The sequence below is a fragment of the Eublepharis macularius genome, chromosome 6, assembly GCF_028583425.1.
Source record: "Eublepharis macularius isolate TG4126 chromosome 6, MPM_Emac_v1.0, whole genome shotgun sequence".
Classification (NCBI taxonomy): domain Eukaryota; kingdom Metazoa; phylum Chordata; class Lepidosauria; order Squamata; family Eublepharidae; genus Eublepharis; species Eublepharis macularius.
Window position 1 is genome coordinate 73,519,150 of NC_072795.1, and position 20,196 is coordinate 73,539,345.

Below are 20,196 nucleotides of genomic sequence, written 5' to 3' on the forward strand. Positions count from 1 at the left end.
ATCTGCCTGTTCTATATGACAAAAGGAAGGGTGATGTGTCATAAAAATATATTTTTTCAATCAGTTTTGAGTATTAGGAAAACAGTTTTATTCAAGTGCTCATTTGGGATGGGAAGAGATGTGCTTCCTGCTTAGCTGAAGGGAGTGGGCAAATGTCGGTCAGTGAGATAAAGAAGCACCGTTCTGGTACTGGAAGAAACAGACATAGCAGCAAAGACTTTGCTTGAAGCTGGCAGCACTTTGGAAGTACAGGACCTGATCAATGGAGATCAAATGTGGAGAAGCAGATCTGTAACCCTACAGAAGTGCTTTTGTGGTCCTACCTGTAATCTATCTACAGTATCTTACTCTATAAGCTGTGTATAACTGTACTCTATTTGTAAATAAAACAAAAAGTTACAAAAACCGCTAAAGTCTCCTGTGATTTCTCCTCCAAATGGTACTAACCAAGGCAGCTATGATACTGGGTATATAGACTACTTGTGAATGTGGGGTGCATATAACTCTACATTCTCTCAACAGAGAAAACAAATTCTTTAAAAAAACTTCATTTCAAGAGCTGAGAGCATAGCAACTTCAGAGGAGTCCATAGCACCTCTACTCACCAATTATGGAGCAGTACACCAAAGCCACTGTGCCAGCCATATAAAAAAGCAGCCAACCAACGCACAGCAATTATATCCACCTCCATTATATCACTGTACTCATGATATCACTCATACAAAGACACAACAAGGGAAGGAACAAAGGAAACAACATCCTTTGCTATAAGTCAGACAATGGTGTGCCGTGGTTCATTTTACTAGGAGTGTCATAATTCAGGGTTCAAGCGTTTTTCTGCAAACATAGCTGCTTCACCCACTTCACATCTAGACTCCTCTGCAACTAATTTAGCAGAGAAACCCTCCACAGAAAATCTTTGTTTTTCATCCGGGGAATGGCTTAGGTCCTAGGGAAGAAAGAGAGAATGCTCTGAAGAGTAGATTTTTGCAATACAAAGAGAACACAGGTACTTGGCAGAAATTAAAGAATACATAATTGTACATTCACAAGCCTTCCTGTCAACTCATGTTAGAAAATGGAGTTAAGGGCTCAAATCCCCTCAAGAAGGAAACTGACTTGGCCAGCAACAAGATATTCAGCAGCAAAATTAAAGGAAGAGACTTCCCATACTTCACAGCATTCTAGTCTAACAACATACCAAATGCAAAAAACACAATACAGGGCATTTTAGGATCCTCCACTAGTCCTGGTTTGGAAACCAGACATATATTTCTGAGCGAAAACGTATGCAGAGAAAGACATAGGGTTTTTAAATAGCACATTATGTCCAAGGTCCCCATTTCAAACACAAGAAACTCCTGGAAAGAGTTTCATGCACAGCAGAGATTTTGCACCATCCAATCCTCTTCGTCTATGTAAGTATCCTTCAGCTAGATTCATGAGTGTAACTACTATTGCCTGCTGCTGTTTTTCCCTGCAAACCTTGTTCTCCATCTCCCCCTCCCATCATATAGTCTACATGGTTTATTATCACAGATCAGTGGTGATCAATATGTACAGAACCTGAGGAAACAACCTGTCCCTAACCTATGTTACAGCACATCTGTGCAAACACAGGAGGACTCCTTCAGCCTCCTCTCAATGTAACTGGTATGCTTAAGACAACTGAAAATAATGAGCATGGGATGGGCATAGACTCCTACCTATCAAAGCCTATTAAAACAGAGATACCACTTGATTTTGTTGTGTTTCTTTAATATTGGCCAAGGAGTGAAGAATTCTGGGTCATATGGAACAGCCTAGCTTATTTTTCCCTCTAGGCACATACATAGTAACATTAAATAGCAATTTAGTTTAGCCTTTTACCCAAAGAATCATATTGTATGTGAAAAACACACAGTCTTAATCGAGACCTGAGAGTCTCCGTACCCAGCATGGGGGGAAAAAGTCATCTCCCTTGCAACATATAGAAAACTAGATTTACAACATGATCTACATTTTCCTGAAGTTAGTGAATCGTTATGAATTCCACTCATCAGTTTGTGATCTTTTATTTTGAAACTGTAGTGGTTATCCTTTCCTATAGATCGCAAGTAACTATTATGGGTTCCTCACAGTAATATGCATCCCTGGATTAAGTATTCTATGGGACACACCCTAAATTACAGGTGGTGGTTTATTTCAGCATCATATATTGCCACTCAAAAGATAACACCTGGATATTTTTACAATTGGACTGGTATGAACTTCCAGCTAATCCCCTTCACTCTGGAGTTTATAAATACTGGATTTAAAGAGATCTGTTTTGATCTTCTTGCATTTATAAAATCAGAAGCTAAGATTATCATTGTGTTTTCTTTTCACATACTTCCAAATTGATTTGATTTCTCTCCTCCTCCCCCAACCTCAATAGCTGCTGTTGTTTGGTTCATGTTATTAAAAGAACAGGATGTTCTTTCCTGCCATGAGGGGGCTAACAGGAAATGAGAACTAGTTTTTTGGCATGATATGAACTGTAATACTTTTGGGACAATAATACTGCATAATGGGAAGATGTTCACTCGATTGTTTTCATAATCTTGAAGTTTTACTCCAAAAATGTTTGACTCTGTATTAAGTACTTCCATGAAAATGAAGGAAGGAATCATCTAAAAGACTAAACACAGCTAAAGTCAGTGAGGCTTAATGCTGAATAAATTTGTGTAGGAACTCACCATTGTAGCAATTAAACTGTATTTGCCTAATTACTTCAGATTTACAACACAATAACAACCAATATAATTTCTTCTTAGATACTATGTATAGGTTTCAAAATAGCAGTTATCTTGTCTTTCTCTCTCCTACACATAAGAAAATTATTAGAACACAGAGAATACTGAAATTACAGCAAAGAAGGAAGAGGGAGAGAGAAGATGGAACTGAGCTCCAAAGACTATCTAAGTCAGTTGACATCCTGTTGCTGCTTTTCTGTGACTTGTCAGAGGTGGCCCCACCATCATTCTAAGCCAGCCAAGGGACAGAAAAAAAGATGCAGGAATTCCTCAAGCCAATTATTTGTTGTCTAACCTTGTCCTCTGGTTTAGTTCTATTTCACTTCCCCTCATTAAAAGTTGCCATTGTTTCATAAAAATGCCATTTAAGTTAATCCCCCCCTTGCATATATCTGACATGTCAGTTTATTCATAATTATAATATGAAATAATTTGTATTTAAACTCTTTTACTGCTAGTAACACAGGTTGTGGGAGGTTTCATGAAGAAAAACACACACAAAGCCCTCCATCTTCCATGTTATAAAGGACAGTTTATGGCTTCCAAGTAGTTCAAAATGCTTTTAAACTGCTGAGGGATTATTTAAATTCTCTACCCCAAGTAGGTCTGGGACAGCAAGTCACCAACTTGAATATGTCACTATAGCAAAGGGAAGTTGGGGGTGGGGTGGGGGTAAAAGAAAAAAAGTATAATTTTTACGATGGTTGTTGTGGGTTGTGGTTGTGGGTCCTGACGTTTCGCCAGCAGCTGTGGCTGGCATCTTCAGAGGTGTAGCACCAAAAGACAGAGATCTCTCAGTGTCACTGAGATGCCAGCCACAGCTGCTGGCGAAACGTCAGGAACTACAATGCCAAGACCACGGCAATACAGCCCAGAAAACCCACAACAACCATCGTTCTCCGGCCATGAAAGCCTTCGACAATATAATTTTTACTTTCACCCCTTTTGTTACTTACCCTCCCCCATGATCAGGCAGGAGTGGTGAACAGCTCTAACATTCCTGTTGTAGAATGACTAGAGCCCTTCAACAAAAGCAACACTTGCTTGGGACAGGGAAATACACTTCAATGTTTTGGGAATAGAGGACAGCCCTGCCTAACTTCTCTTTCTCTCTCTCCCTCTGTAATATTACCATGCTTATGCAGTATTATAAGTCATATTAACTCATGTTACAAACTTTTCCATTTGTATCAAATGACCTAAACACTTCCCTCAAAAGGTTACACTCTACACAATCAGATGCTTGTTTTGGATCCACAAAGTACTTTTTTGGTAAGAGGAGTTAAGGGAGCTTTGCTATATTGTGAATGATTTTAATTTGAAATTGTAAGCCACAAACAAAAAGTAGGGTGTAACTATTTAAACAATGAACCAAATATAAAGTTATAACTTGTAGTTCTTTTATATCAGAAAGTCTAATATTAATTACCTTCCTAATGTCACCCAGCCACCTCCCACATACACACTGCTTTCCTTTTAGGAAAATGGCCTGATCATTATTAATAAATTCTATGAGAACATTCAAACTGGCTGTGAAAACTGTTGCCAAAAATACATAATGCACATGCAATCAAGTCCAGGACTTTTTTTCTGGTGAAAGAGGTGGTGGAACTCTTGGTGGGAGGTGGTGCCCCTGGTACCACATGTGCACTTGCAAAGTGTGTGCATGCTCCCAGGGCCAATGACGTCACTTTAGATTGCCCTCCGTGCCGTGGCATAGAAGACAATCTACACTTCCCTCTGTCTGGAGATCAGGGGGGAGGGCCACCAGTCATGTGTCCATTTTCAAGAGCTTCGGGAACTCCATTCCACCGTGTTCCAGCTGAAAAAAAGCCCTGGGTAAGTCTATACGAGTCTATTTAAATACAAGCGTATATAACAATACAACTCTGGCTTCTACTTTCCATATGATGGCCAATGTGGTGTAGTGGTTAGCATTTGGGACTGCAATCTGGGGGACACAGGTTAGACTCCCCACTCTGCCATGGAAGCTTGCTGGTTGCCCTTGAGCCAGTCACACCACACTCAGCCTAACCTAGCTCACAGGGCTGTTGTGAGGAAAAAAGGGAGGAGAGAACAATGTCAGCTGCCTTGGGTCCCCATTGGGGAGAAAAGTGGCATATAAATAAAAGTAAAAAAATAAAATATGAAAATTATCAAATCATTCCTGGGGCCAGTTTATCAATAAATATTTGCCAAAACTTAACTGTCAATCCATTTGGTTCTGGTGATTTATTAGGCTTCAAAACTGAAATATAACAGGTTCTTGTAACAAAGTTCATTTGATTTTTTTAAAATGTTTATTTTCTATTTAACACTACTATCATCTCCTAAATTTGAGTTTTCTGTTATGTATAGTCTACAGCTTGCTTTTATATTTATTAAAGGAGAATGATTTTTTTTTGCTTCTTTGTCCCAGCAACATTTGATGCAACTTGAAACCTGTTTTGTACCTACCACTCTAATCATATTAAGTTACAGCACATCATATATTTCACTTTAAGAATCTAATTTAGGGTCTTTCCATCATTCTCCAAACATTATTTTATCACCCTCTTTAATTTTTTTAAATGCATCGCAAGTTCTCAATCATATAACAAAATGATCACAAGTGGGGGACTCACAAGGATTTGCAGGGGGTATATCATTTTCCCCTCCCCACTATTTTGTCTACCTTCTGTGAAAACCCCCGTAGCCGCTCCCCTTTTCCAGCTTACTTCTCTGTTTCCCACCTATCAGCCAATCTACCTTAATCTTCCTCTCTTCAGCTTTCCCTCCCCCTCCACTGCCTCAGCAGCATCTACCTGGAAAAACTATGGTCTAGTTGCATGGTATTGGATCAGGCCCGGTTGCATGGTAGGGAACCCACAAGGACTTGTGAGGGGCAACTCACTTATCCCTCTCTACCCTATTACTGGATGACAGGATACTGCAAACAGATCTCTGGCCCATTTGCAGTGAGACACCAGTACTTAGTCAAATAGATTTTATTCAGAAATCAGTTCATTTCAATATACAGTTCCATAGGTCTACTTAGGAGTAATATACACATCTAAGCAGCTCGACTAGAGATTGACCAAAATGATAACACGAGAAAGAAACAGTTCTTTTCTAGTTCACTCTTCTCCTCCCCCTCCCAGTTATCAACAAAGTTTCCCCGCTCCTTCTCTGTGAGAACATTTTACATATTTGTGCTATCACGCTTCGTTGCCATGGAGAAAGACATATCATAGTCTGAGAGGGAACCCAAGTCATAACAGTAGAGTCCAGTAGATAACCACCTGTGAAGCTTGAGAAACAGTTATAACACAAACAAAGCAAATCAAAGTACATCAAGCCTCTGTTTACAAATACTGGCACCAAGCATCCAGCATCAAGCACTGAGCAGTAGAATCAAGATTGGCATGGATGGCTGGGCAGAGACATACATGACATTTACTTCCTTCCTTCTTTCCTTTGCCTGGGTAACCCCCATATACTTACTTTCCCCTGCCTCCTTCTCACCCTCCCACTCACTGATTTTTTAACTGCACCCACCTTCAGCTATATTTATAATTTGTTAACTTCATTTATACCCTGCTGTTCTCCCCAACAGGGATACAAAACAGCTTACATCATTCTTCTCTACTCCATTTTATCATCACAATAATCTGTGAGGTAAGTTAGGCTCAGAATGTGTAACTGGACCAAGGTCACCCACTGATCTTCTACAGCAGAGTGGTGATTCAAACCAGGGTCTCCCAGATCTAGTCCAAAATGCTAACCACTACACCACACAGTCATAATATTCAGAAGGAGCTATGTAGGCAGGAGGCATATTGGACCTTCATACTAAATTATATTGTTCTGCATGGGCTCAATACGCAAACTGATTTTTCTGGTTTTCGGTAACTGACAACACAGGTTGTCAGATTTTTTCCACGTCACTTTAAATTGTAAGCCCCTTCGGGGATAGGAAGTGCCTTCATGATTAAAGGATATTTGTGTTCTGGCACCTTGTTGCCTGCCAGGAGAATGAGGCTGAGGATACAATATACACAGCATGAATTCTTGTTGGCTGTATTTGTTTTACTTGCCATTCTTGTAAAATGCAAACTGGTTGTAATATTTATATTTAATACTGTATATATTTATTTAAGTGGCTGTAGCCCTTGAGGAAAGTCTGTCTGAAACAGGTGTGCAAGTCAGCTCCCTGTTAGGACAACAAAGCTGCCCAGCTTTCCAGTAACTGCTTCAATTAGAAGCCTAATATGTCCTTTGCTTTCAGTTGTACTATCTATTTCTACACCAAAAGGCTGTTTGTGTTGTATTTGGACTGTTTGTACTGTTAAGAAGCAAGATTGTGGCACGTGGCCATCTGTAAACTGGTTAAACATCCAGTCTGTTATGAACAGGGCCAGCGTGCCCATTGAGGCCAGGTAGGCAGTGGCCTCAGGGCACGGGGTGCTGGAGGGAGCACCGGAGGAGGCATGGAGGGGGGGGCGGAAGCACGCACCACGGAGCTGCAGCCTCCTAGCCCTCCCGCTCCACCGAGCGCTGCCGCCAGCACACATCCACAGCCGGGTGCAGCAACCGTGGGTAGGCGTCTGCGGCGGCGCAGGGCAACCAAGCGGGAGAGCTTGGAGGCCACCTGCGCGCTGTCCCAGCTGCCCGCCGCAGCGATTGGGCCAGCACCTGTGCGTGTGTGCAGGGTGGTGCATGTGTGCATGCGTGTGCGTGCATGAGCGCGGGGGTGGCCGGCCATCCGGCCGGCTGCGGGTGCCGAAAACTGTGGCGCCGCTGCTGAACATATCTTTCTATTTTCCAAACTTTTCTGTCCCCCAAACATGTCCCCCACCAATAGCTTTAAAATTTCATTCATAGTATGGCTGAGAACAGGCTTCTTGTAGTGTTATTTGTATCACATTTATTGTACTGTATAGATGGTACACCAAATTTGATGATTTTTACAAAACACTAGCAGAGACATTACTGTATTTGTATTTTTATGGATGTGGAAATAGTGATATAGTAAAGTATGAGAGGCTGTTTAACATTAAGTACACTTACTGTGAAATCCTAAGCAGAGATACTCCAGGCTAAGCCCATTGAAATCAATTGGCTTAGACTGGAGTAACTCTGCTTAGAATTTCACTGTTAAACTACAGACTTTAAACCATTTCATTAAGTTACTGCAAGACTAAAGCAATTGCGAACTGGTCAATGGAGACGTCAGAACTAAAATATATGCTTTTCTGTTCCATACCAGAGGCAGTATGTTATACAAATCACTTGTCCCATAATCAATCTGATATGGCTTTCCTCATGTCCATCTAAATAGTAAATACAAATGTGGGGCAATGGGAAAGTGAGACTGAGTACAGAATGTCCTTAACTGATAAAATGGTACCTAGGAAACCTAGTGGTATTTTTTTATTATACAAGTTCGAGTGATTTGTTGGTATGCATGCCATCTCACCCAAAGCTGCATGAAGAATTACTCAGTTCTTTACTGAAACAGCCTTTCTTTAAAAACATCTATTGAACTGCTAATACATTTTCTTGATAATTCTTTGGGCCATGTTCCAGAACCCGAACGACGGCCCAAGGAGGCAGCTCTCTCTGGGTTAATTTGTGATGTGTACAAACAGTTACTCCTTTATAACTTACAAAGCTGTTAGCCAATGTACCAGTCGAGATGTGCAGCATTTGCAATGTCAATGGCTGAGTCATAGAATACTGGTGAGCAAGCATATATGGATCGGCACACGACCTAAGAGCCTTCTGAACAGAGCACACTGATTTTGGTGACTTCTTGTGGCAGCTCCCAGTGAAAATATTAGTACAACTGTAGCTCTGTAATACAGAACACGATGGCAATTTTCCAAGATTAAGTACCCCAATGTATTTATCTATTTAAAAATTTATATTGCACCTTATGTCTCCTGACTCAAGGTGGCTAAAATATGTGATCTTGTGTATATGCTGTCTGATAAACATGAGATCACACAAAATGGTCCTCAAGTCAATCACGGAATTACAGTACATGCCTATGAAGTTTTAAAATAATTATTAAGAACAAAATGTCACTGTGTTCAATGAAACGAAACCCTATAGTAGTTTAGGATTGCAGCAACAGTAACTTGGTGTTTAAATCAGCCACAGTCTTTTCCGTACAGTGTTTTTTTTCCCTTGAAGGGCCTTATACATACCTGTATCACCTGTGTCTCTTTCATATCTTACCAGCATTAATATGCTGCCATTAGAAAAATGTTCATTGTATTTATGCCATTTGAAGCAGAATTCAACTCCCTCTTCAAACTTTTTAAAGTAGTTTTGATTAATGGAATCTAAAGAAAATTGTACTTTTCAGTTCAAGGATAATATTAGGTTCCCCCCCTCCCATATTATTATTTTTATATATGCTATTCTAGGAATATTTTAAAAACCCAGCATATATAAATTCTATTCTAGAAAAACAGCCTGATTAACACAATTTGGCCCAAGCTAGTCAGGGCCGGCCATATTTAGTACTTTGATGAGAGACTGTCAGGGAAGACTCCAGTTGCTATACAGAAGAAGACACTGACAAACTGTCTCTGCTTATATCCATAACCTGTGAAGGGGTTGCTATGTGTCAGTTGCAAGTCAATAACACACACTTCTCTTAGAAAATACTGTAGATCACACTTGTTTCCCACTAGGGCACATTTACATGTTACACTTAAATTACACCTGTCCTCATTACCATAAAAGAACATGAAATAATAATATTAATTGTTCTATGAAATTCTGCAGAAAATAAAATGTAGTATTATTCCTTATAACTGCACTGCACAAACACATATTTATTTAGCAGAGAGAACACATCTATGTATCATATATAAAACTTAGTGAGCCAAATTTTAAAATGTTTAGAAGTGGAAGCAGTATGAAATATTAGGCAATTTACAACTACTACTGAACTCAGTGGGACTCCACCTTATAAATTAACATATATTAGACTGTGGAACTTTAGATATGCAATTATTCTCCTTTCCTTTCCTTCAAGCTGTTACATTTTTCTTATACATTCTAATACTGACTCTTATAAACAAAGCTTCTAATACCCTTTGGAAAAGTTAGCTTTCTCTGCATTCTAGATTGCAGGAAACAGTTGAGGAAGAATCAGTGAGCTTTAAAAAAAATGCTTTTGCCTGTGCCAGCACCTAGTGGTAATAAAGAGCCTCTCTAGGAAGTAACATACTTTCCTGTCCTTTAGCTCCAGAGCTGCTGCAGTGTGTGTGTGTGTGTGTGTCTTTCTCTATGCAGCATTGTGAGATATAACCTACCTACAAAGGGAAAAAAGCACATATACAGGAAACCCAAGACGCACTGGAAAACTGTTTGGTAAGGAATCTTCTATACATTTCTAAAATATGTAAATTATAGTGGGTAGAGTAGAAGGAATACTCAGCCATACTTGGAATAGATTCTGCTGCATGCCTTTTATGTAAGGATTGCAGAGTTGGCTGATTATCTGCTAGTCTGACTGCAAGAGATGTCTCCCTTTTTCCTGCCTTCAAAATGCTTTTGTAAAATTAACATAAACTTTCATGCAACAAGGGAAACAATTAGGATTGCATTTTCTTTTCTTTTTTTAATAACACAGAAATATGCAACCTCTTCCTTCCTTACTGAAGATCCAACCACAGCAAATATCAAATGAAATATTGCCATAATGGATCTGGCAAAAAACAAACAAACCCATATCCTCAAACACTACAAGGTTGTGTTTCTGCATTGAAAAGCATATTAGAGTGATGAAATAATTTGCAAGGGTAGGAGAAACAGGACATAGTTGAATTCAGCAGCCTTGGATATTACAAGCATTATTAAAACTACAAGGAAGTATTTTTAAAGGATTATCGTGGTTGTTACAAGACACTCCCCGCCCCCCCTTCAGCGTTAGGAAAAAGGGTTTCTGGAGGGAGGACAGGAAGGGACTACTGAGCATTTGTAGTTGGAGGTGTGGGTGTGTCTGGCTGAGCTAGGTGAGTGGGAGTATTGAAGAGAAACGGAAAGCATGTAACTTGCATACGTACTAGAACGGCTTAGTATTAGCAGTAAGAGGAATGCATGTGTAAAAAGCATTCTCATGTAATTTGTTTTTAGGAGAGTCCATAGTTCTAAACAGTTTGACTTGCATATATTCTACTGAATGTAATTTACTTCTGAGTAAGCTTGGTTAGAATTAGGCTATAAAGGGTAGAGGGTGAAATTTTAAAGGCTTTTCCCCTCTACATATGATGCATAGGATCCAGTTGTGTGGATGAAACAAGTGTGTCAGAACATATGGCTTAAGGAAGGGGAGTGGTGTTTGGAAAGAACGGCTGGTTTATGTGCACACAGTCTGTATACTGAAGTGAATTCATGCCACATACTAAAGTAGCCCTACTGAAGCCCATTTATAGAACCTACTTTGGCAATTACAATTTATCTGCTCTTGAAGCAGGAATATAATAAGGCTAAAGTTACAGTTTGTGTTTGTAGTAACAATGGTACTGGGGGGTGGAGGTGGAATGCAATTTGCTTGGGGAACATGAAGGGAATATGGAGCAGGAAGACTTAACAGAATTTGCCAAGAGACTACAGAAGAGATTAGGAAAGAGAAACTGAACAGGTCCCTGGAAGGCTGTGTGGAAGACATAATGGAGTAAGTGTAAATGTATTTACTTACACTTAGTGCGACTTAACTTTGCACTGAATTGGCACAGCTTGGGGGTTTGTTTGCCAGCATAGTATGACAATGACATCTAAAATAACCATCCTCCAGCATAACGCAAAAGAAAAACCGCTTAAGTAAACCTATCCGTACCTTTGCCAACCTGTTGTACAGAGTGACAGAGAAGAGCTTGGCGCTTTCGTCTGAGCAGAGAACGTACAGTTGGAACACAAGAGAATTCCAATCAAGATGAGCAAGTACAGTGATGGAACTAGGGCTAGTCAGTTGTGCCACGTGGGAATGATATTCAGCCGAGCTAGACCATCTTGAATTCGATCCGCGTAGGTTTACATACACACTCCGACTACAGATGTGAGGAGAACGGCAAAGAAAACCAAACGCGGTTTTCATTGCCATATTATAGAAAACGCTTCGAGTGCGAGGAGACTAGGCGAGGGATTTCTGAAGAGCTGTTCTGGTATGGAAGGAGAGGCAGGAGTGGATCGGCGAGTGCTGGGGACGGAGGCGACATGAGCGTGCGTGTATGAGGGACGTGGTGAGAATGATGACAGCCGTTTTGTGGCGCTCTAAGAACGGCCAGATCCGCCCTCAAGCTCGGTCGCACAGGAGCCTCCGCCTCTCAAGCGTCGTCCACAGCCACTCCACTGCGAGATAAGAACACGCCGCCAGCTCTAGCCACGCACGGGGGAGGGGGCTTCTCTCCTTGGCTGCGTCGAAGCCCCGCACGGCTGCTGCCTCCAGAGGCGCCGGCCCGTCGAAGGGGCACAGTCAAACCTGGGCGGACGCTGGCTGCCCCTGAGGGGAGGAACAAGCGGACGGCGGCGAGAGATTCAATGAGGACAGCAGGGGCGCTGCCAGATAGTGCGCCATTGGCGCCGGCGCTGAGGAGAGAAGCCCGGATGAGCCTCCCTGCCAGATACTGAGGCGGCTCCTTTTGGCCCGCCCTCGGGTCGCTTCTCTCAGGCCCGCCCCTCCGCCGTAGGAGGTGCTGCTGCTCTACGAGCCAGCTAGAGCCGGGGAAGCAGCAAGAGGGAAACACAAAGGCGCGCTCGCTGCTGAGGTAAGCCCATTTCTGCCACCTTTTCCTTGGGACGGGAGCCCTAGGTGAGCTTTTACACGTTTAGTGCGTGTGGGGTGGGGGTGGGGGTCTCCTCCCCTCCCTTCCCTTCCCGCGTCTCTCGCTCCACGCAAGATTGGAAGATTATAAAAGTCTCTGGCGCACTCGGGAAGGGGTTTCTTCCTTTAGAGTTAGGGTCCTGTGGGTATATTTAGAATTGCTGTTCTAGTCCACCTCCCTCCCCCCATTCCCGTGAAAGGATCAAGTTACTTTAAAATAGCACTTCACCTAATTGTTGATGACCGGAGAAGTTCCATCGTTTGGGGAACGACTTGGTATTTGGAATTGCAGAGAGAAACTGGGTGGCACTGTTAAATCGTCCCTGGGAGAAAAGTGGGCCTTTTGCTTACCTTTAGCTATATTTGAGGGGTAGGTGTATCCTAAACCTTTGGGGCCGTCTGTACGCAAATGAGGGATCATTCTTAGTGACCCCTTGGGGAGGGAGGGAGATTTGATGTTATTATCTAGTCTTTGTGACAGGTTTCATTTGATTCTGGAATAATAATTTGACGTCTGGGGTGCCATTTAGATTTGGGGGGAGGGGGATCCTGTGACCACTGTGGTAATGTGTCGTTGTGATCTTTGGGTAGTTCAATTTGGATCACCTCCATTCATCTTTTGAAAGTTATAGGTAGATCCTGTGCTCCATGAAGAAAGATAACTATTGTACTGTATTCTTTGTAATCTATGAAATTAGTTTGAATCCTGTTATTATTTGCTACCCTATTCATTTGATTTGTGGTCCACTTGCACGGATACTTGGCTGTCGTTCAGTTTGGCTATTTGTGCCCTCAAGCGATTCCTCATGTTTGCCACCCTGTCAGTGTTTGGAAGACTCTTTCCTGTGTGTTGGCATAGGGAGCATCTGGGGTGGTAAGTGGATGAGCTTAAAGATGTGTGATGGGTGTCTTATATGGGTGTGTTTTTATATTCCTACCATTGTGTGCACAGAAGGAAGTGTTTATGCTGTTGGTCTTGTGTTTTGCATTATGTTTTTGGGATACAGCCTCACATGGGTGTGATCTCAGTCTTGGCACTGTTCAGAGGATGCCAACTAACTTTGCAATTCCCATGCCGTGTTGCTGCCTTCTCAGACTGTCTGAGATCTTTGTGTAGATATGTATCTTATGTTTTTTGCATTAGTGCAGTGGTTGCCCCAGTACCAGGGGAAGTCTAGCATCCTTGGCAGTGCAAGAGCATGTGCAAGACTAGTCCTATATGTTTACTTGGAAACATCCCACTGTGTAAAACTGTAGTCATATAAACTGATCCTGTGCATATTTAATTGGAAGTAACTAAGTTCTATTGTATTCAGTAGTATTTACAGCCAGCAGAGTGCATATAGAATTGTAAGCTTGGGAGTCGGGACCATAATAAAATTGTTGATTTGTATTTGTGAGACTTTTTAAACCAGTGTCTCTAATGAAGATATAACTAAATTTTCTGAGGCATACTTGGAACATCAAGAAAAATTGTCTATGTTCTGTTTTTGAGCTTACTATGGCAGTGACCCTGACAAGGTTTGATTCAGGTTGTTATCTTCCATCATGCTACCTTAGTGCTGTAGACTGCTTTGCATGTTCTCTTTCTCTGTGAAGCTAATGCTAGTGCATTATTATGTTTGATGGCTCATTTATTGGAATTTGGGGCTAGTAAAGGGGATGGATGGGATAGAAAAATAGGTCACCACCATTTATATCTATTTTTTCTCCTCTTGGTACCTATTTTTCAGATAATATGAACAAGTGAGATTTGTAGTCTGCATGTAGACAATAGTAATCCGCAATGGGTCTGATGGGTCTTGGTGGTGATACGATTTGGTGAGCAAGAAGATATGGAAGATGATTGATCTGAATAGCCCTCTTAATCCTTCCTTTGTGCATGTTTTATTAATTCAAGCTATCAAAGGTTATGCCTGTATAACCTGTGCTACGCAAAGCTTAATGTAGCGGCCTGCCAAAAGATTGAAAATCCTTCTATTTCTGCAGTCTGAGACCATCATATATGGTTGGTTGGTGGACTGTAAATTGTGCCAAGTGTATCTGAAGTGACTATGCTGCCTTATCTAAGGAACATATTAACTTTGGGCAAAGCTGTTTCTCTAAGAATATTGTAGCTTGTGCATGAATATGCACCCTGCTGGGAATCTTCTGGTTGAGATCATGAATTGGGATTTCTGTTATGCATGTCTGAAATGGACTACTAGAGTGGGCACAGTGGGTGCCTTTACTTGCTGAGAATGCATGCAAGACTGTTCTTTTCCACAGGACATTTGGTGGAAGGTAAACTATTTTGGCCGTGCTTAACTATGTGTAAATTGTCTGTTGGTTTTAACTTGTTGAAGACTTTATGGTGTCTGTGTCCTGCTTCTTTTGCTGTTTTGTTAGCTACCTTGAACTTCCGAAGATAAGGCAGAGTATAAATATGTTTAAAAAATGTTTTAAAAAGCAGTGGTTGACTTAAGATTAGGACATTGCCCATGCAATATTACGGTTCAGAAAGGATTTTGTAGGTATAAAATCCCAGAGGTACCCCATGTTTGAAATTGTGTGAGATACCATTTTGTATACTGCTGTAGGTGATCCATATTCTATAATAGTGCATTGTTTTTCATTTTCTGGTTCTGATTTCATTATTGAGTTGAATTTCATTTTATTGGAGGAGTTCCTCCGAGTGAACAGTTGTCAAAGTTTAGCTCTCAGAGGGTTCATACAGAATAGTTCTGCCTTTTTCTTTTCTTATAGTTCCTCAAAGGCAGATAAAAGGACCTTTCATTTTTTAATATACTATTGACCCAAAGGATTATTGCCTCTGAATATTTTAAAGTAACTGGATTTTTAAAAAGTTACATAAAGCTTGGAATATAAATGGGCCAGTAACCAGGGATTCAATAATTCAGTATGTAAGAACTTCAAACTGTCAACCAAAATTGATTTTGGAAAACCTGCATGATGTTAAATAATGTCATGTTTGTGGCTGCAAAACTTCTGTCTACTTTTTGAGGAAATGGAGCAGTTGAAAAATATGAGGATTTGCAGAATAAAACAGTTATGAAATGAACAATCTTGTCCCATTTCCTGGATTGCTGGAAAAGATCTCCTTCTCCCCCGGTTGGTTTCTGAGTCCTTGGAAGAATAATGTTTATAATTTTTTAAAAAAACCTTTAGGTGTACTTTAAGTCAGATCAGATGCTGTAAGTGACTGCTTTATGAAGGGGTTAGCTTCATAAGCCAGTTTGGGGTAGTGGTTAAGAGCAGCAGGACCCTAATCTGGAGAACTGGGTTTGATTCCCCCTCCCTCCACTTGAAGCCAGCTGGGTGACCTTGGGTCAGTTACAGTTCTTCAGAGGTCTCTCAGCCCCACTCACCTCACAGGGTGATTGTTGTGAGGATAATAATAACACTATTTGTAAACCGCTCTGAGTGGACGTTAAGTTGTCCTGAAGGGTGGTATATAAATTGAATGTTCTTGTTATAAACCCCACAGTACATGGAACATCTGCAGCTGGGACGGGGGCTGCCAGATGTTGGGATCCAGCTCCCTGCCCTGGATGGGACACCACTGGCAACTTTGCCAGTGGTAAAGAGTCTGGGTGTGTTCCTGGATGCCTCCCTATCGATGGAGGCCCAGGTCACGGCGGTTGCCAAGTCTGCATTTTTCCATCTTCGTCAGATCAGGCAACTTGCCCCCTACCTGACGCCCCAGAACCTGGCTACAGTGATCCATGCAACGGTCACCTCCAGGCTAGATTACTGTAACTCACTCTACGCTGGGCTACCCCTGGGCCTGATCCGGAAACTACAACTGGTCCAGAATGCGGCGGCACGGGTCCTGACTGGTATACCTTACCAGTCACACATCACACCTGTCCTGCGCCAGCTGCACTGGCTTCCAGTTGAATTCTGAATCAGGTTCAAAGTGTTGGTTCTTACCTTTAAAGCCCTGAGTGGGTTGGGACCGGCATATCTTCAGGACCGCCTCTCCCTGTACGTTCCCCGGAGATCGCTCCGATCAGCGAATAAATATTTACTTGTGGTCCCCGGCCCTAAGGAAGCCCGCCTCGCTTCAACCAGGGCCAGGGCCTTTTCAGTCCTGGCCCCAGCCTGATGGAACGCTCTGTCAATGGAAACCCGGGCCCAGCGGGACATATTATCGTTCCGCCGGGCCTGTAAGACAGAGCTGTTCCGCCAGGCGTTTGGTGATTGAAGGGGGCGGTGCCATGTCGGCCTCCCACCTTTGGGGTGGGGAAGGTTCTCCCCACCACTGCACCTTGTTAATTTGTTTTATTATTTGTATATTGATTTTAGTTTTTGTTTTATCAATTTTAACTGTTCACCGCCCAGAGCCCCTGGGGATGGGCGGTATATAAATTGAATAAATAAATAAAAAATAAATCCCCTTTGAATCTTAACCAAAGTTAGGGCATTTTCAAGTTGTCCCCTGCACCAATGAAAAGGCAAAGTTTGTTTTTAAAAGATGCTGCAATTCTCAGGATTCTAGCCCACCAATTTCTGTACTATGAATCCAGATTCCTTGATTAGCATTATTATCTAAGCAGTACAGATGTTCAGACCCTTACTGATGGCTGCTTGCCAGGGAATGGCACATACAGTTTTATTCTGCAATTGTCCATAATAGTCTGATTAATAGAAGCTAAGATCAGATGACAGAAAATCAATCTACAATTCTATACTCCTGCTTGATTCCTTTTCAGTGTTTGGTCCCTTGGTCTCTAAGGTGCCACTGGACTCAAATCATTCTAAACCAATGAAGATAGGGAAGTGGGAGGGGGAGGAATTGTGGAGAACCAGACCAGGCAAGTCCCTGCAGAAAGATAGTAGATGAATGTTAGAGAGCTTGAGGACAGTGGTAAGATGGGAGGGATAATAGATTTGGAGGCATAAATGGCAAGCACAGGAAGTACACATAAGAAATTGCAGTGGTTTTTTCTGGTGGGGTCTGTTTGAGTGATGTATATGGTTAATGTTCACTTTTCTGAGGTTATGTGGTTGTGTTCATATTTGATATTGTTTATACTTTGTGGTTATGGGTCGTCAGGTGCCCTAGAGTAGTGGAAAGACAGCATGAAAACATACTAAATATAAAGAAAATGTAATTAAAATATGTATTTGATAGGTGTCCTTTGGCTGTTACAGGAATTTTAGGAATTCTTCTTAGGAATTTTAGGATAACCTATTGAGGAACATTTCAGGAAAATGTGATGCACACTGCTGTTGCTACATATAATGCATGCAATGCAGGGATGGGCTGTAACTTAGTGATAGAGCAACTGCTTGGTATGCAGAAAGTCCCAGATTCAATCCTTGGTGGCTCCAGTTAAAGAGAGCAGGTAGTAGGCGATGTGCAAGACCTCTGCCTACCCTGGAGAGCTGCTGCCAGTCTGAGTAAAGAGCACTGATCCTGATGGATCACAGGTCTGATTTGGTATAAGACAGCTTCATGTGTTCATGTTTGCATTCAACGTAGGAAGGAATTGAGAAAGTTGCCTAACAGTGCTCAGTTTGCAAGTTAGTGACAAGTGAAATTCCTAAAGTGATAGAAAATTTAGAGTCTGATAAAGAATCTCCCTTTTATTTTAATTGCGTAGGAAGTATATGACCACCTGGAATGATCCTTTAAAAAGACTATAAATACATTTAAATTATACAAAAAAATGTCACGTTGTCTTGTAATAAGAATAGGTTTGTGCGGTCAATGAAAAAAACTCTTTTGGTATGATCAAAAGAAGCATACAAGAAGTATGGCTTTTCTAATAATTTTTGTCATCAGTATCGAACCATTAGCATCTATGATCAGAAAGTATCATAATATCACAGGCAAACTGGAATAGCAATATATAAATTATGCTGTATGTTGATGATGTGATCATCTTTATAAAAGACCTAATTAAGGCATATTTATAATAAATAATCATGGGACACATAGACAAGCAATATTAATATTAAAATCCATCTTGAAGTATCAAAATGAATGTTTCCCAAAAGCTTTTAGTTTTTGTTTCCCCAATTTTTACTGAATAATTAATATAGAATGATTACCAATTGTGTTTTGCGGCAAATCTAAAAATTCTCTCAGTTTTTTGTGTTTTGGGAGGGGGAGAAAAGACAGAAGGATTGGGAGTACCATATCTTTATTATTAAGCAGCAATGTTGGTTGGGCCATTAAAGATTTTGAAGATATTACAGGATAATTATGGATATTTTATAGAACAACATTTTCATTTTATTACTTATTTGATATGGAAAATGTTGAAAATAGTACAGATAAATACTAAATACTTCTTTTAAGGAGTGAGAGAGGCTCCAGTTACTACTGGCTCCATCAGTGGTGGGACAAGCAAGCTTCAGTCACATCTTATGTTTCATTTACTCATAACTGCTTGTAACATTACAGCTACTAGGAAATGTTAGTGTTGTGGTCACTTAGGGCTGAAATAGAATTTTTAATTTTAAAAAAGTGGTAATACATTATTATATGAGCTTCTGAAGCTACTTTATACCATCTGACCACTTGAAAGGCTCTCCCAACACTATCTGTTCCAATTGGCACAGATCTCCAGACTTTCGGGAAAGATCTGCTACCTATGATTCTTTAACTGGAGATGACAGAGACCTTCTATATATAAAACATGGGCTTGTTCATACATCATTAAAAAATCATGGCATAGCCCTATTTGTTTATGATGGGCACAAACATAGCTTTGTAGGCATGTACACAACTCGCACATTCTTCCGCACTCTTCCTGTTTTGTGTGGAGCATGAATGAAAGCCACTTAGTTTGGAAACCTTCAGTCAAACTGTAGTTTGCCATGACATCTGAATGCAAGTGCCTGGACAAGTTGAATTTTGTGTCTCTCATCCCTGCCCTCTAATCTCCTTGAATTAAAATGTAGATTAAATCTTGGTTTGTACTGAAGAAACAAGCTCCAGTTATTTCAGGTGCCTGCATTTGGAGATCATGGAAAATTGAAGGTTAAGTAAAGACTTTCCGGGTCATGTAGCTTTCACATGGCCTTCTCAGCAAGGAAAGATGGGAGGGAGTTTATGAACACAATAATAAGCCATGTTAATACAGGCATGAACAGAGGTTTGCCATCATGTCTGGAAACCATTTATTCTCTTCTACCAAATTTGTAGTAGAATGGGTTGTCCTTTGATGTTTTAATCAGTACCAACGAATTATAATTCCTAAACTGGCTAAAACTTTTGAGTTTGATAGTATTTATTATTAGAAATTGTTTAGATCTTTTCCAGTTCAGTTTTAGCCTGCTTGCGGAACTGAAACTGCCTTGGTTGCTCTGGTGAATGACCTGTGCTGCGAGATGGACAGAGGGAGTGACTCAGTTCATTCTCCTGGACCTCTCAGCCACTTTTGGTAACTTCAGTCATGGTGTTCTTTTGGTTTGCCTTTCCAGGCTGGGATGGGGGGGGGACCATTTTGCGGTGGTTCTAATTCTGCCTGGAGGGTAGGTTTCAGAAGATGCTGCTGGGGGACTGCTGCTCAGCCCCTTGGGCTACAAGGTTCCACCTTGATCATAACTTCTACATGAAACTGTTGGGTGAGGTCATCTGGAGAGTCA

General features: G+C 41.2%; 2 protein-coding genes across 5 annotated transcripts in view; one reads left to right on the top strand and one right to left on the bottom strand.

The window, feature by feature from the left end:
* The window catches only part of XPNPEP1 (X-prolyl aminopeptidase 1), a 96,035-nt gene extending 84,212 nt beyond the window's left edge, over positions 1-11,823 (bottom strand). Inside the window, exon 1 of the mRNA XM_054982845.1 lies at positions 11,611-11,823. The gene's annotated coding sequence lies outside the window, so the exon portion shown is untranslated. The remainder of the gene's footprint in view (positions 1-11,610) is intronic.
* The window catches only part of ADD3 (adducin 3), a 167,980-nt gene continuing 157,807 nt past the window's right edge, over positions 10,024-20,196 (top strand). For 2 of the 4 annotated variants that reach the window (XM_054982838.1, XM_054982840.1), the window contains exon 1: positions 12,298-12,538. The gene's annotated coding sequence lies outside the window, so the exon portion shown is untranslated. Of the gene's footprint in view, positions 10,143-12,297; positions 12,539-20,196 lie in introns of those variants that run through there. The other 2 variants (XM_054982839.1, XM_054982841.1) reach the window with 2 other exon arrangements.